This window comes from Rhinolophus ferrumequinum, chromosome 18, assembly GCF_004115265.2.
Source record: "Rhinolophus ferrumequinum isolate MPI-CBG mRhiFer1 chromosome 18, mRhiFer1_v1.p, whole genome shotgun sequence".
Taxonomy (NCBI): domain Eukaryota; kingdom Metazoa; phylum Chordata; class Mammalia; order Chiroptera; family Rhinolophidae; genus Rhinolophus; species Rhinolophus ferrumequinum.
The window spans coordinates 31,607,934-31,624,740 of record NC_046301.1 but is presented as its reverse complement, the minus strand read 5'-3'; the positions used below and the strand labels follow the sequence as shown (position 1 = coordinate 31,624,740).

General features: G+C 45.2%; 1 protein-coding gene across 1 annotated transcript in view; it reads right to left on the bottom strand.

Moving 5' to 3' along the window:
• Positions 1-4,508, bottom strand: part of BLK (BLK proto-oncogene, Src family tyrosine kinase) — a 54,482-nt gene extending 49,974 nt beyond the window's left edge. The window contains exon 1 of the mRNA XM_033134493.1: positions 4,336-4,508. The gene's annotated coding sequence lies outside the window, so the exon portion shown is untranslated. The remainder of the gene's footprint in view (positions 1-4,335) is intronic.
• Between the last annotated feature and the right edge of the window lie 12,299 nt (positions 4,509-16,807).

The following is a 16,807-nucleotide window of genomic DNA, read 5'->3' as shown; positions in this document are numbered from 1 at the left end:
CCTAGGAGGGCGTGCCCTCCCCAAGAAAGGGCGCCCCCGCCTGATTCTGGAATGCGGTTCCTGAATACCCAAAGCTTTGAGATCCAGACACGCAGCTTTCAGACTGACTAACTCCATACAGGGGGGACACCCAACATATCTAAATTCAGGTTTCTCAGTCTTATTAAACTCATTTCCTCTTTTGAGAAACATAAAGTTACGCTCTCCCTTTTCGAGATTTCAAAATAAATATTGTGCATATAAATGCTACAGAAGCTACACTGTGAAATGTGCCTTTTCATATTACAAAGACCCCACTGGTGATTGTTACATGGAGAAATGAATAGCATCTAGATGGAAATAGTGTGGACTCTTCAGTTTCAACTCACCTAAAAATTAGGGCTGTAGGGCTTAATTCTTATAACTCTCAACAAAGAAAGAAATAAGACTGAAGGGTACAAGTAAACATGAGGTAGGTAAGGCTGCCAGTATAGAGTGAGGTCAAGCGATTGTTCTTTCGTGGAGACATCTGGTGACTTACCAAAGGTCACAGAGCCATACACAGGCAGGACTGAACCTCGAACTCAGGCCCTCTGGTCATAGAGGCAAGCATGTAACCCCTACACTACAGGACCTCGCAGCCATGGCTGCTTTGTCTGACTCCTCTGTCCAAGTTCTTTCCACGCCCTCATCTCCGCAACACACTGAGAGAAAACATCAAATTATCCTTACTAAATACTGCACTTAGTGATGCCAAATATTTCGGGGTTAGTGGATCCTTTTGGGAATCTGACGAAAGCCATAAACTCTCCTTGCAGAAAGGTGTGCACATCCATAAAAGCTTGCATACAAGTTCAGGGAGCTCATGGGCTGTATGAACTCAGCAGGGGTGCGTGGTCTCAGAGGTCAGAACTCCTGCCTTAATCCGTGAAACACAGATCATCTCATACCCTTACAGAAACCACATGAACACATGCAAACATTCCCTGTTCTTGAGCGATGCTGAAAGTCAGGGCCTTCTCACATTTTATACCTCCAGTGCCTCACTGGCCTCACCCTGGTCCTGGCCCAGCAGCCCGGGTATTAAGATGTGCAGAGGCCAGGCGAGTGGTAATGACAAGGCACCCAATAGAAGCATCAGCCTTTTGTGAGGAGGCACCCATGAGCCACACAGTGGCCTGTGGAGAGTGAGGGCCCATGGCAGGGCCTCTTCTATGCCTCAGGCTCCATGCTCTTATTCAATTTAGTTCTCACACCTGTGCTTGGAGTTACATGCGACTGTTCCCATTTCGCAAAGAGCTAGGTCATTGGCTCAATCCCCCATCACTCCCAGCTAGCAAGTGGTAGAGCCAGGTCCCCGTGCACAGTTGGCCGGCCCCAAGGCCCAGCACCTTCCTCTGGCCCACACCACCTGCAGGGGCCAGAACACACCAGGACAGAGTGACACACCACCTCCTTCTTCAAAGGTCGCTGTTAAAAGCACCAGGGAGGTGATGGCACTGGAGCTCATTGTGGCTGAGAGCGACCATTAAATCTGACATGCGCTTCCTCCTTCAAGCTTTCTCCCTCATGTCTTCATCTTCAACTGCATTCAAGAATTTGTCCTCCTTTCTCTCACTCGAGAACCATTTCACAGGGTGCCCACCCTGTGCCAGGCACTGTTCTGGGTGCTGGGACCCAGAGATGAATAAAGAGAGGTTCTGGTCCCTGTCCTGGAGGAGTTCAGTTCCAGAGGGGCAGCAGATATGAAAACAGATAGCCCCTAAGCCTGTTCTTGGGGACACAGGGATGAATTTGGGCACTGGTGACAGAAGAGAAGACACTGGCACTGGTTCTGAGCATTAGAACAAATGATACTTGCCCAGATGCACAAGTGGGGAAGGGACCCCAGGCAGAGGAGCCAGCAGGGCACGGCCTAGTGGGTTCCAGAGCAGTAAGTGGCTGGTGTAGTCAAAGGGTACAGGTCGGCAGTGGGGGGAAGAGGAGATGTGACAAGAAAGGTAGTTTGGGTCTAGTGGTAAGCATCGCTCTTCAGTTTTGATCTTCATCTAAGGGTTGTGATTTTCATCTAAGTGCTGTCTTCCTGCAGCTTCATAGTTCTTTCTTCTTTCTCTCCTGCTTCCGAAGTGTTTCTATAATCTGGCTGAGACATTCCTTTGAACACCTGCTGTGCCAGGCCCGTGGGGTGTGTGTGGGGGGGGCGGGGCCTGGAGGGAGTATCAGGCTTCTCTGTCTCCCTGTCATCTCTCCACACATCTGACTTTCACAAGCATGGATGCTGGCCCCTTGTGCCCTCATCTGGCTGCTGCACATTCGAGGGCAGCAGAGAAGGCTCCCAAGGCCAGGTTGTCACTCAAGCAGGAGCTGGCCCTTGGAGTTCTGCTGTAGGTCCCTAAGGCCACAGCTTTGCCCAGAGGGGGAAGTGTTTTCTAGCACAACTCACAGGTGCTTGTCTGGCCACAGATTCCATGGGGATGGTTGAACCCAGAGGACGGCACATTCCATCTGGGTATTCTATGCAGGGTCTGGGATCCCACTGACCTCCATTCTTAGCCTTCTACTTCCTAACCTAGGAGGGGTCGTGTTTGGGTAGCTGGGCATGCATTTGGAGGCCCAAGAGCCTGATCCAACCAGTGAGCTCTCTCCGGTAGAAGGTGGGGCATTTGGCCCTAAACTCCCTGACACAGAGTGAGGGCTCAAAACATGCGTGTTGAATGAGAAAATAAATGATGAGAAATACTTCGAAGAGAGGGAAATAGCGAGCTTTCCAGGAATAAGGTGGGGAGTGGGAGAGAGAATGGTGGAAAATGTAAAAGGCCTGATATGTTCTAGAATGTTCAAAGAAAGGGTGGGGATCACTGGGCCATGGTTGCTAGTTTTTCTCAAGCTCAGATTTTGGCCACTTCTGCTCTAAGAGAGGACGAGTATACATTTATTTTTGTCTTTTTAATTTGGAATAATTTTAGGTTTACAGAAAAATTAGAAAGATAGTATACCCTTCACTCAGTTTCCCCTAATGTTAACATCTTACTTTACCATGGTACATTTCCCAGAACTAAGAAATTCACATTGGTACACTGGTATTAATTAAACTTCAGACTTTATTCAGATTTCACCTATTTTTCACTAATGACTTTTTGTTTTTGTTGTTCCAGGATCCAATCCAATTCAGAATGTGAATTCTGGATTTAGTTGCCATATCTCTTTACTCTCCTCTGCTGGGTGACACTTTGCCCACCTTTCCTCATTTTTTCATGACCTTGACAATTTCAAATTGTCAAACAAGGCTGTCCCTCAATTTGGTTTTGTCTGATGTTTTCTCATGACTAGACTGGGGTTGTGCATTTGGGGAAAGATTAGCACAGCGGTGAAGTACTTTTCTCATAGCATTGCAGCAGAAGTTGTACAATACACGACTGACCCCTGAAGGTGTTAACCCCGATCACCTGCTGAAGGTGATGTCTGCCAGGATTCTCCACGACAGAGTTTCTGTTTTTCCCTTTCCATACGCAAATCTAGTCCTCACTCAAGGTGAGGGGAATCCAGCTCTTATCCAGGAAAGAGGAGTATCCACACCTATATCATGTGGAATTCTTGGCTCTAACTATGGAAGCACAATGATAACAAGTCTTTAGTTTCTTGGTAATGTGGTTAGTTGAGGGTGAAAGCAGTGGCCAATTAGAAAATGACTGGACAGGTTGTCAAAACCCTAGAATTTAAAAAATCCTCCCTAGATACGTTATCAACTCTTCTTCCCTTTTTGCAGTTGGCCAAATTGGTAGCTTAGCCAAAAAGGGCAGCATTAAACCCCTTCCATCTCCCCACCCCTGAATGCCTAAAAAATGGAAAACCTTATTCAAAAGCAAACAAAATAAAACAAAAGCAACAACCAATCATTTACCTTGAGCCAGACACTCCCCACATATCACTGCTAGCCTCTATCAGCTCTGCCTTCCAGATATCATTCCCCTCCGTTATAGAGAGGCTGAGTAACTTGCCTGGTGCCCCCACAACTGGCACGTGTGTGCCCACCCATACCCCTGGCCCACAGCCGCATCTGTCTTTCCTCTGTGGCACATTCATTGCCGTTTCCAACTGTAAAAGCCCAGGAAGCAGAATCTCCCCAGGACAGATGAAGTTTTATAAATTAAATAAAAAAACTCTCTAAAATAGAAACGAAGCAACAACGGGACAATCTATTCACAGCTGTGGCTCAGATCACATTAACATCTTCTCTCTCCATCAATTACATCCATAGTGAGGTTCCTGCCTGCTCTTCCAACTACGGGCCCCAGAGCACTGTTTGTACAGTTTAAGGAAATGAGATGATTGAGAAGGCGGAAGATGCAGGCTTACCTTGGCAACACTCAGTAGCTTTTCACCATAGCTCTTCAACTCCCAGCGCCCTTGTGGTAGGTACAGTGGCCTTCTAATTATAACCAGTAACACCTGATGCAATCCTAAGGGAAAAGCCCATGCCAGCCTTCTCAATTAGTTCACGTAGCTCGTGGCTTCCTGCCCAGGCAGAGGTGGCAGGTTCCCCGGTCTGTGGTCAGAGCTGCACCAGCCGCCCCCAAGGAGCCCCGCCCCTTCTGAGCACTTCAAAACCTTCCCTGGGCTCACTGGGTCCAGTGAGTGCCGCTGCCCCAGAACAGCCTGTGAGGAAGGACCACGAGCAGCTGGTCTTTCTCTGTCCCTAGGCCACATTGGTCCCAATACCCCTGTGCCACCAGAATGTTTTCTCATGGGGTTTTGGTTTACCAACATGGATGGTGTTTTTCCTACATGAGCCTGGCCGAATTAGTAAACCTTCAAGCTAACTCTACCAGGTATTTTGCTCTGCCTTGTAGCATTTGTCTGCAAGACAAGAAAGAGCTGGGCCTCTGCTGCCTGGTGCCATCTATATGAGCCGGGCCACCATGCTCTCAGCCTTGTTGGTTTTGTTTTGTTTTCCAAATAGTGCTGATAATACCTGGCCCGTGAGATACCATGAGAATGAATGATAGAATGGGTCTGAGAAACGGGCACAGAATTGATTTTCAATAAATGCTATTTCCTCATTTCTTTGTTTGTTGTTTTATATCACTCTAGTTGATTCTGCTCTCAGAGCCTCTTCCATGTGCTACTTCACGATGAAATCTCAGAGGAGAGAAGAATGATGGAGGCAATGGGGAAAGGACCCTAACATCTTAAGTGGTAAGATGCTGTCTTGGACTCCACCATCCAAGGGAACAACAGGACCAAGAAGATTGCTGAGATGACCTCAGGAGACTTTCTGGTCCAGCTAGACAGGTGAGCCACTGGTTACCCGCTTTCAAATCCATGGACCACGGGGAGCCAACGGTGGGCTCCCTCCTGCCTTTGTGTCTGGGAACCTTGGGGGGTGGAATTCAGACAGGCCTGCTTCTACCCCTGGTCTGGGACCACAGTCCACAGTCTCAGTTTCCTCATGGAGTTTCTTTCCTCGGATTTTAGGACTAAGACAATACTTGCTATGACTTCCTGGTAAGAAAGAGCTATTTGATAGATGTCATAGCAACAGAGTTCTTGGGTTCTAAGTCGCCTTGGAAACACTCTGCTTCATTTCCCCAAAAGGTTTTGTGAGAATAAATGGATTGATGTATAAAAATTATCTATTACAGTATTTAGAATTTAGTAAACCCCAAATAAGTGGTAGCTGATGTGACTATGCCTAATCTAAGTCCTGAATCTGATCTTTAAAAATGCTTTGTCTTCTTCTATCCTTGGTAGCAAAGGGCCCAGAACAGTGTCCAGAGCCAGCTGTACTCAGTGAATCAGACTTTATTAGTTTATCATTACACCTCCTGACACCTGAGCGTTGGACCTATGCATTAAACACAAGTTGAAAGAATCCCAAACTTCTTAAACTTATAATTTGACAAGTTATTGATTTGAGATGAGATTATTTAGTCTTGTTATTTCAATTCGATTATTATAATAAACTTCTGTGAATGTGTGCTCTGTGGTAAGCACACACTAGAGCTGGGGGGTATAGATATAAACCCTCCACTGAGGGACTCAGCATAAGGAGCCTGGGAAGGGGGTCCAGTAGACAATTAGAATAGGGCATGGTAAGTGAAGCCATGGAAGCCTCCACAAGGCACTGTATTAGAACGGGGACAGGGGCAGTAAATCCTCAGGGATTATTGGGGGAAGTCACCAAGGAGATAGCCTTGAACCTGATTTGTGACTAAGAATCTCACAAACTCTTAGAAGCAAACACCTAAGTAGAACTTTTTACTGAACAAGGAACCAGTTATGCTGACTGAGTTATGTCTAATGTTTTTATTACTAGGGACTAAATAAGTGACCTTTGGACAACTATTACATACTTGGACCTGAGGATACAGAGAATATAGCGGGGAGCAGGAAATCCACCTCCCAAAGGAGACAATCCATTTTCCTCTGACTCTGGCTCATCTATTTAAGGTCAGAGCGAGAGGGGAATATGACAGTTTGCAGGGAGAAGAGGTTCAGGCCAAGCTGGCCTTTGTGTGTTCTGGAAAAAAACTTCATCTTTCTGTCTACCTCCAACAGACAGGGGTTGGGGGGGGGGCAAATAAAAAACCAAAAATGGATTTCAGCAGTCACTCAGAAAAGAACAAGGAAATGACTTTGCTCTTGGGTTGCAGATGTCTGAGCAGAAGTGAAAGTTAATTTCAGCCATTTTCACCCTCACAGAATCATAGAATCCATAAGAAAGGCAGAAGGGATGGGGGGAAAGACCCAGGGGAGGAGATGGAAAGTACTGTTAGGGGAGAATAGGGGTGTCCTTTTTGACACTTTTGTCAGAGAACCCCAGTGAGAGCTCTCAGGGCTGCACTGAGACTAGACCCCAGCACTGAAATCCCCAGTTCAGTGTTCAGCCTCACTGGCTTCCTCTTTATTTTTGCACATTTGAGGTAACTTATGCAAAATTCAGAGCTCTCCTTCCATGTGTGTTTACCAACCTCTGACACCAGTTCATTTCTGATCCAAATCAAAAGCTGTGGGCAATATAATATTTGAGCGGAAGACACATTCAGATAACCCAGTCCAAGGAATGGTGGTGTGAGAAGTTGACCAATTTCCATCTAAAGAAAATAAGAATATAACTAGACAAAGTTGTCAAAACCAACCATTTTAGGGCACCAGAAAATGACCAAAGGCAGACAAAAAATTGAGAAGTCTTTAATCTTGAAAAACTGCTGTTGCATCCAAATGGCCACGAATCTGTGGTCTTCTTGCGTAGGCGTTCTATCCCGCCCGCACCCCTTAGCTTGGGTGATGAGAATCACAGCTTTTTCAGGGGGAATACTGAGCTTGTTTTGAGGGCTGTTAGTGAAAACCATCAGCTTTATCAGCTGGAGGTGACAGAGTTGGTCTGGGGAGATGAAAACCTGTACTTTTATGTTACGTGTCATGGAATCAGTTCTCTACAGGAAGTGTAAAACTGCAGCTTTACCCGCTTAACCTCTTAACAGTTATAACCTCTGTTCAGAGGGGGTAGATGAGCACCCAGAAATGCAACGGGGGAAATCCTAGACGTTAAAGAGCCACGAAAGGGCTGTGATAATAAACTACCCATACACCCCTGACTGACTTCTAAAATATGCTTGAGTCACTGAGATCTGAGAGAGTGTAGCAAAAAAGGGAAGCCAAGGGAAACTGTAGGACGTACTGTAGATGTGAATTTATTCCTCCAACTACGCAACTTGGGCAGCAGCAAGTGGAAGGTCTACATGTTCAGGGGGTCTGAGCATAACCTCTGTCCAAATAATTGCCTGACCATTAAACACTACAGAAACAAGTGATACCCTTAGAAAACAAGACTAAAAAAACAAAGTAAAATACTAAAAATAAAAACTTCAAAGTGATATCAGTGGCTAGACACTATGGAGGAGACCAATTTTTCAATTAAAGTGCAGATAGGTTAGTAAAACAAGTAACAACTTTCAGGAAAATAAAACACAATTCAAAGTCACTACAGTGTCCAATTTTCAACTAGAAATTACTAGACATACAAAGACACAGGAAACTGTGACAAGAAGAAGTCAACAGGTTCTGATTTCAAGCTATTATAGTTATGTTCAAGGAAATAAAGGAGAATATGCTCAAAGAACTAAAAGAATTTATGTTAACAATGAGTCAACAGAAAGGGAATCTCAACTGAGAAATGGAAACTATAAAAAAGAATCAAATGGAATTTCTAGAGCTGAAAATGACAAAAACTAACCTTAAAAATTCACTAGAGGGTGGCTGGATGGCTCAGTTGGTTACAGCACGAGCTCTGAACAACAGGGTTGCCGGTTCAATTCCCACATGGGCCAGCAAGTTGCACCCTCCATAACTAGATTGAAGTCAATGAGCTGCCGCTGAGCTGCCAGAGGGGTGGCTGGATGGCTCAGTTGGTTAGAGCACCAGCTCTTGACAACAAGGTTGCCAGTTCAATTCCCACATGGGATGGTGGGCTGCACCCCCTACAACTAACATTGAAAATGGTGGGGCCAGCCTGGTGGCTCAGGCGGTTGGTGCTCCATGCTCCTAATTCTGAAGGCTGCCGGTTTGATTCCCACATGGGCCAGTGGGCTCTCAACCACAAGGTTGCCGGTTCAACTCCTCGAATCCTGCAAGGGATGGTGGGCTCCGTCCCCTGCAACTAAGATTGAATACAGCACCTTGAGCTGAGCTGCCTCCCCGATGGCTCAGTTGGTTGGAGCATAGTCTCTCAAACACAAGGTTGCCGGTTCGATTCCTCGACTCCCGCAAGGGATGGTGGGCAGCACCCCCTGCAACTAAAGATTGAACATGGCACCTTGAGCTGAGCTGCCACTGAGCTCCCAGATGGCTCAGTTTGTTGGGCTGTGCCCTCTCAACCACAAGGTTGCCGGTTCGACTCCCACAAGGGATGGTGGGCTGCGCCCCCTGCAACTAGCAACGGCAATTGGACCTGGAGCTGAGCTGCGCCCTCCACAACTAAGACTGAAAGGACAACAACTTGAAGCTGAACAGCATCCTCCACAACTAAGATTGAAAGGACAACAATTTGACTTGGAAAAAAGTCCTGGAAGTACACCTTGTTCCCCAATAAAGTCCTGCTCCCCTTCCCCAATAAAATCTTAAAAAATTTTTTTTTTTTAAATGGTGACTGGACTTGGAGCTGAGCTGCACCCTCCACCACTAGATTGAAGGACAATGACTTGGAGCTGATGGGCCCTGGAGAAACACACTGTTCCCCAATATTCCCCAATAAAAAAAAGAAAAGAAAAGAAAAATTCACAAGACGGGAGAGATCCAAGATGGTGGAGTAGATAAACACTGTGCTTGTGTTCTTCCACGAACACATTAAAATTACAACTAAATTATAGAACAATCAACCTGGAGAACCATCTGAAGTCTAGCTGAACAGAAGTCCTATAACTAAAAACTATAAAGAAGAAGCCATGTCAAGACTGGTAGGAGGGGTGGAGATGCAGAATGGGCCCCACACCTGCATGTGGTGGTTTAGAATCAGGAGAGATATTTTGGCCACCTTGGTTCCTCCCAGAAGAGCTAGGGACCCCAGCTCCTCACACTGGCCTCCATAGCCCCGAGTACTGGTGCCAAGAAGAGGAGTCCAGACATCTGGCTGTGAAAAAACAGTGGGGATTCCAACCATTTTTCATGGATGAAAGGCTGTGGGAAAATCTCTTAAACGGCCCACTCACAGATTCACTCGCTCGCAGGCACTCACCTTGGGCTCCAGTGGAGGGATGGGGACACTGGGGGCCTTGGAGACATAAAGGGGGGCAGACTAAGGTGTGTGTCTCCTGACGTAGGACTGGAGGACAGTAGACATTTTCCCGGTGAGAGGTCCACCTTTTGTGCAGCTGGCAGGTTGGCGCCATCTTTCCTGTGTTGAGCCCGCCCCCTCCAGCCAAATCTGAATCTGATTGGCCCGGTGAGCTTTGCTGCTCTGCCCTGCTGATTCACTGGGACCCAGCCCCAACCAACTGGTACACTGTTGGAGGCACTTTCTCCACTAGCAGCCAGCCCTGCCTGCATTATACTCTTTCTTGGAAAACTGTCAGAGTCTGGCAGGCCCCAGGTGGGTGGCGACTAGCCTCAGTGTTATCTGAGACTTTTGCTGAGTTGCTCCAGGCTCAGTACTGGCACCAGCCAGAATTTACATTAAATTGATGACCACAATTCTTCCCATTCTAGTGACTCCCTGAGCTCCTGCCTCACTCAACTCGTGTATCACACGAGGCATTATCAGTGGCTGAAACTTAAGGGAGCTGGCAGGTGGCAGCAGACCTTGGGGTGTCCTGGCTGTTTGCAGAGCTACCCCAGGCCTGGGACTGGTGGCACCAATCCTCAGTTTACAGTGTGGGCTCTTCCACATGCCTTCAGGTCCAGTACACGCAGTAAACAACTGTAGATCGCTTTGTAGCTCCTACCAGGTAGTCCCCAGCCAGTCACAGGCTGTGGCTGACCTGGGCCTACACCAGAGCCTCTCCCAAGAGACCCCAGAACCAACATACTTGGAGGTTGGCTTCAGACCACAGCAGAGCAGAGCACCGCCCAATTAGCTCCACAAGGGGCACATACAGAGGATGGTCTCAACAGGCACCAGAGCCTGCTGGGGTGAATCCCAGTCAGTGGTGTAAGCCTCACACACAATAACCCATAAGCTGTGGACGTGGCCAAACCTCACAAGTACAAATTGGTAGTTACAAAATAGTCATGAGCATGTAAAGTAAACCATAGGGAATATAGTCAATGATAGGGTAATAACTATGTATAGAGGTAGGTGGGTACTAGACTAGTCAGGGGGATCACTTCTTAAATTATATGCATATGTCTAAATACTGTGTTGTACACCTGAAATTAATATAAAATAACATTGCATGTCAACTGTAATCGATACATTTAAAAGGGGGGGGGGAAAGAGAGGGGAATAAGAAGCCCAAATTTCCAGGTTTAAAACAAATAAGTCATGGGGATGTGACGTACAGCACGGGGAGTACAGTTAATGATATTGTGATAACGTTGTGATGGCATAGTACGGTGTCAGATGGTGGCTGGACTTATGGTGACCACTTCTTTAGGTATATAAATGTTAAATAACTATGATGTACCCCTGAAACTAATATAATGTATGTTAGCTATATTTTTAATACAAATCTGAAAAAAAAAATGACTAGATACTAGGTTCAACAGCAGATCTGCGATGGCAGAAGAAAGAAGCTGTGAATTTGAAGATATAGCAATGAAAGTTATCTAATCCAAAGAAAGAGAGTAAAAAGAGTTAAGAAAAATGAACAGCCTTAGAGACCTGCCAGACAATGTAAAGTGTTCAAATATAAATGTAACAGAAGTCCCAGAGGAGAAGAGAAAAAGGCACTTGAAGAAAAGAGAAAAATTACTTGAAGAAAAAAATAGTTGCAAATTCCCCAGTGTTAGTGAGTAACATTCACTTCGAGAGGCGATGCTATGGTCTGAATGTTTGTGTCCCCCCCCCGCCCCATTTATATGTTGAAACCTAATGCTCAATGTGATGGGGTCAGGAGGTGGGGCCTTTGGGAAATGATTATTAGGTCGTGAAAGTACAGCCTCAAGTAAGTTGGATAGAAATAAAATCTCTCAGTTCTGCTTATCTGGAAAAGAATTAGAATTAGTGTCCTTATAAAACAGGCCTGCACACCTCCTTCTCCCTTCCACCATATGAAGTTCGAGCAAAAAGATAGCCAATTAGGAAGCAGATCCTAACCAGACACCAAATCTGCTGGCACCTTGATCTTGAACTCGCAGTCTCCAAAACAGTGGAAAATAAATTTCTGCTGTTTATAAGCCACCCAGTCTATGCTATTTTGTTACAACAGCCCAAATGGACTAGGATTAGTCAAGAGACTTAATGAACCCTACATAATCTAAGCACAAAGAGAACCAAACCTCGACATCATGGTCCAAACACTAAAAATCAAAGAAAAGAGATAATCTTGCAAGCAGCAAGAGAAGAAATGATGCATCATATTTATGGCAACAATACAATTAATGGTTGACATCTCATAGGAAAAACTGGTGCCTGGAAGGTTGTGAAATAATATATTTAAAGTGCTAAACGAATAATAAAAAGAGAACTGTCACCTAAGAATTCACTGTCTGATAAGACTATCCTTCAAAAATGGAGTTGATAATAAATATTTTTCCAGATAAACAAAACTGGACAGAATTTGACTTATACGACGGAAAAAAACTAAAGGAAGTCTTCTGGCTGAAAGAAAACGATACCAGATGACAACCAGTTCACAGAAAGGAATGAAAAGCCCTAGGAATGTCAAGCATATAGATAAATAAAAATATATATAACAATATAAATACGGGGGGTGCCAAACAATGTATACACATTTTAAGAGATGTTATCTATGTATCACTTTTCAAAGTTGAATTGAATTATGTAGCAGTGTGTAGTATGACGTTCCCTCAAAAGATGGCGTTAATCAAATGTATGCTAGCGTCATTCCTTGTATTACAATTTTAATACAGTTTTTTCCATTTTTAAAATGTGTGTACATTTTTTTGGCACCCTCTGTCTATATTATCTTTTATTCTCTTAATCTTTTAAAACCACATGATTGCTCAAAGCAGAAATTATAACGTCATACTGTGGGGTTATACCCCGTATAAATACATTTGACAATAATAGCACAAGAGGCATGAGAAATAGAGCAATAGGAGTACAAAGTTTATTTTTTTCACTAAAAAAATCAGTATTAATTTAAAGTAGATTGTGATAAGTTGAAGATGCTTATTGTAATCCCTAGAGCAGCCACCAAAGAAAAAAGTTCAAAGAAGCTTAGTTAAAAAGTAAAGAGGAGACGTGATCTCAGCAAGTTAGCACACTAGGAAGTCCCAATGCTTGTTCCTCCCACAATAAAACCCCCAAACAACAAAAGTAACAAACAACTACAGACAGATGAAAATAAGGCCGAGAGAGCTCTGGAATGCAACGATGGACTTGGTGCAGCACAGTGGAGAACAAAATCCAAGGATAGCTTCATAGCAAAGCATAAGAACTATCTTACCTGGATCACCCTGTCCCCCAGTCCTACATAGATCGGTGCCAAGAGGGACTCCCTCCACGTGACCTCCCCTCTACATAGACACCCAAAGCTTTCACCACTGACGACTCCCACAGTGTTTGCTGGTGCTGACCCCGGCTGACCCCAGGACTCTCCCTTGGGTCACCCAATTTTGTTTTCTTGTTGGAATTTATAATTAGCTAAAGTTAACACTGTTGGTTGGTTTACTTAATTGTTACTGCCTGTCTTTGCTCACTACAATGCCGGTACGCCTCACAAGAATGAGTCTTTTCGTTCTTGTCCATCTATCCCTGGCCTCTTAAATAGTTCTTAGCACATCCATGGTGCTCAGTCACAGTTATTGAATAATTGAAGAAATTTCCATCTGGGTCATATCGTCCCTACTTTATAGGGTTAAGAGAAGGAAAGAGGTTTGTCCAAGGCTGCAAGCTGGAGAGCAGTAACACCAGGATGAGGTGCCAAGGATCCTGACCCACAGTCCAGTCTTCCTTTCGTTCCAACACTTGGCCTCTTAGAAAACTCTTCCCTGATTTCCATTCCACAATCCCACTAATGACTGGTTTGAGTTGAGAGCAGATGTTCTGGGAGCTTCAAACCCTGAAGGCTGAGCTGCCACAAATCAGACTTTCACAGTCGTTTAAGGAGATCAGCAATGTCTGCAGCTTGGCAACTCTAGGCCCTCTCCAGATCTCCCGAGGGGCCACCCTTGCTTGCTGGGGCCCACTGCTGGTGAGTCATGGCTGAGTCAGCGGAAGCTCTTTCCGGGCTGAGTGCCCAGGGGCCTGGGCTCACGCAGGACAGTAGCTGAAACTGAGTTTGAGCTGGTCACTCAGTGGACACAGACTACGGCCCAGGAGCACAAAGGAATAGGTATGGGCTAGGACGGGGGATGGAGAGGCACGGTGGCTGTAAGGGCTGGGACCTGAAGAATTCTCCTCAGTGAGGAAGAGGAGGCTCCAGAAGACCTTGGAGCCCCTTAACCCACTGGGATCAGGACCCAAACAGCTTCCATCACTACCTGAAATACTTCACTTTAACTTCATTTACAGATTGCCCTGTTACCTTGTTCCATAAAAGGACTGCAGTCTATCTAAAAAGATGCACACCTACAATACACCAAAAGAAAACATTTTTAAGTCGATGGAAGGTGATGAGTCAAAGGGGTGAATAAGAGTAGAAAAGTAAGATGGAGCCAACAGTGAGAAGAGTAGGCCCCAAACCTGTCATGAAGTCCTTTCTACTTGCTAAGGAGGGCCACACACTTGGCTCTGAGTTTTCTAGAACCCAGAATGAAGAGCATAGTACCACATCTCAAGAATCAGTGTCCACAAGAGAAAAGTCAGCTGCTCAAAGAAGCCTAGTTCTCCTGAGGCTGAGGTTCCAGGAAAGTCCATCCAATGCTCCAGAGTGGTCTGGTGGGTCACTGCGTAAGGCAGGACATAATCTGCCCCCATGTTCCTCACAAAAGCTCAGGGCTGCTTTCTGTAGTGCACCATGGTCAGTTCGGGTCCCACCAAAACGTGGCAAGGCCCAGAGAAAACAGAGCAGGGAGAGGAATCAACAGAGCCGCCTTCAAAGCCCCTGCCAGCCTTGGGTGCTGGGTGATACAGGCCATGGGACAATCATTTTAGTTCTCTCGGCTTCAATTCCCGCATCTATGAAAACAAAATAATACTCTCACAGAATTTCTATAAGGATTAGAAAAATTATATTGTCCCTGTTATGGACTGAATGTTCGTGTCCTCCCAAAATTCCTATGTTGAAAGGTGATGGTATTCAGAGGTGGGCGTTTGGGAGCTGTTTAGTCATGAGGGTGGGATTAGTGCCCTTATAACAAGCAACACAAGAGAAAGCATTTCTTTCTTTCCCATGTGAGGACACAAGGAACAGGTAGTTTGTCGGGAAATAACCGGGAAGTGCCGCTCTCACCAGGCACCGGATCTGCAGCACGGTGATCTCAGACTGCCAGCCTCCAGAACTGTGAGAAATAAATGTTTAAGCCACCCAGTTTGTGGTATTCTGTTGTAGCAGCCCTAAATGACTAAGACAGGTACCCATATATTTTAAGCTATAGTCATGAAAACAGTGTGGTATTGGTTGATTCAGGAGTAGACAACTAGATCAAAAGAATTGAAAGAATAATTTATATATATATATATATACATATATATATATATATATATATATGGAAATAAAGTGTATTGAAATGTTGCCATTTTCAACTAGTGGAGAAAGGATAAATAATTCAATAAATGGTGTTGGAGTACTTGGGCATCCATAGAGAAAAAAATAAATTATACTCGTATATTTATGACTATAGCATGCTTGTCAATATACTCCAGGTATATTTACAGTATGTACCTGAGGTAGCATTCTCCCCCTCCACACATACAAACTCAGACCATCAGGAGTTGGCTTGGTTAATAATGGGTAAATGGGTCCTACTGGTTGGGATGTAAATGGTTACATCACTATAGGGAGGAAAATCTATCAGTATCTAGCTAAGAGGAAAAGGCCCAGTCACGCACGAGGTCACCTGTAGGGACCTATGTTGGAGAAGCACAGGTAAAGGAGGATAACACTGCACTCCTGTGACTGGAACGATGGCAATGTCCATCAGGAAGGACGTGGCTCAGATCCACGTGTATCAATATCAAGCGCCTACTGGAAAAAGGCACGTTGCAGGACAATACATGCAGGATTACACCACTAGGAAAACATGCAAGTGAACAAAATGAAACTGTGTGTGTGCACTTTATATAATCATGGATATAGAAGTAAAACCACAAATAAGGACAATACACCCCAAACTCATAGCAGTGACTATTTCTGGGGAAGTGGGGAGGGGCAGCGGCTGGTCAAAAGGGATTTAGCCTTACCTGTAATATTCTAATCTTTTAAAAAGAAGAATCAATTTAGTTACAATTAATATACTTTTTAGGACAATAAACAGTATGGAAAAACTTAGAAGCAAATATGCTGAAATATTAATAAGAGTTCATTATGGGTAGTGGGAATATGAACGATGGTTCTTTTCTTTTTGAACTTTTTGATTTTTCCTTGTTTTTCAAATGTCCCATATCTGCAAAGAAATGGGACAAAAACTAAAACTAAAGGCTCCAAAACTTTTGTCCCTGGACTACCCCACGAATGGGGCTCTGTGGTGAACAAACAGGCCCAGAGTCAGCGGTGAAAAGACCCAGGCTCCCTTAGTCTCTCCAGCCTCAGTTCTTCTCCTCTTAGGCCTCCCAAGAGGTGAGTCTTTACTGTTTTGCCCTCACAGCACCCTCCGCCCTGGCCCTTTTCTTTCCCACAGATTCTGGCCTTGCCTCAGCCCTGGCCTCCACATTTCAGCCCAAACAGTCTTCCAGACAGCACACACAAGAGAGTTTCTGGCCTATCCAGGACCTAAAGCCAGAGGGGCCTAAATTCTCACTGCCTTGCTCAAGCCATCAGGAAGGACTAACGTGCCACAGAAATAAATTCAAGGCTCAGAAATGCACTGAGACCCGTCTTCCCTTGCTCTGCCCCCACTTGGTGCACACACATTCCAGATACTCAGGGGTAAACACCTCAGCTTGCCTGGGCCTTGGGGAAAGGTGGGGCAAGTCGTGGAATTTCCCCAAGTGGTATCTGATGAATGGAAAACATTTTCACGCACCTTGCTCCGGAGCTCAAGGCTGGAGGGGAGGACAAGTTCCGGCAGGTGACCAGCTTCCCATGTGAGCTGCGGACACACCAGG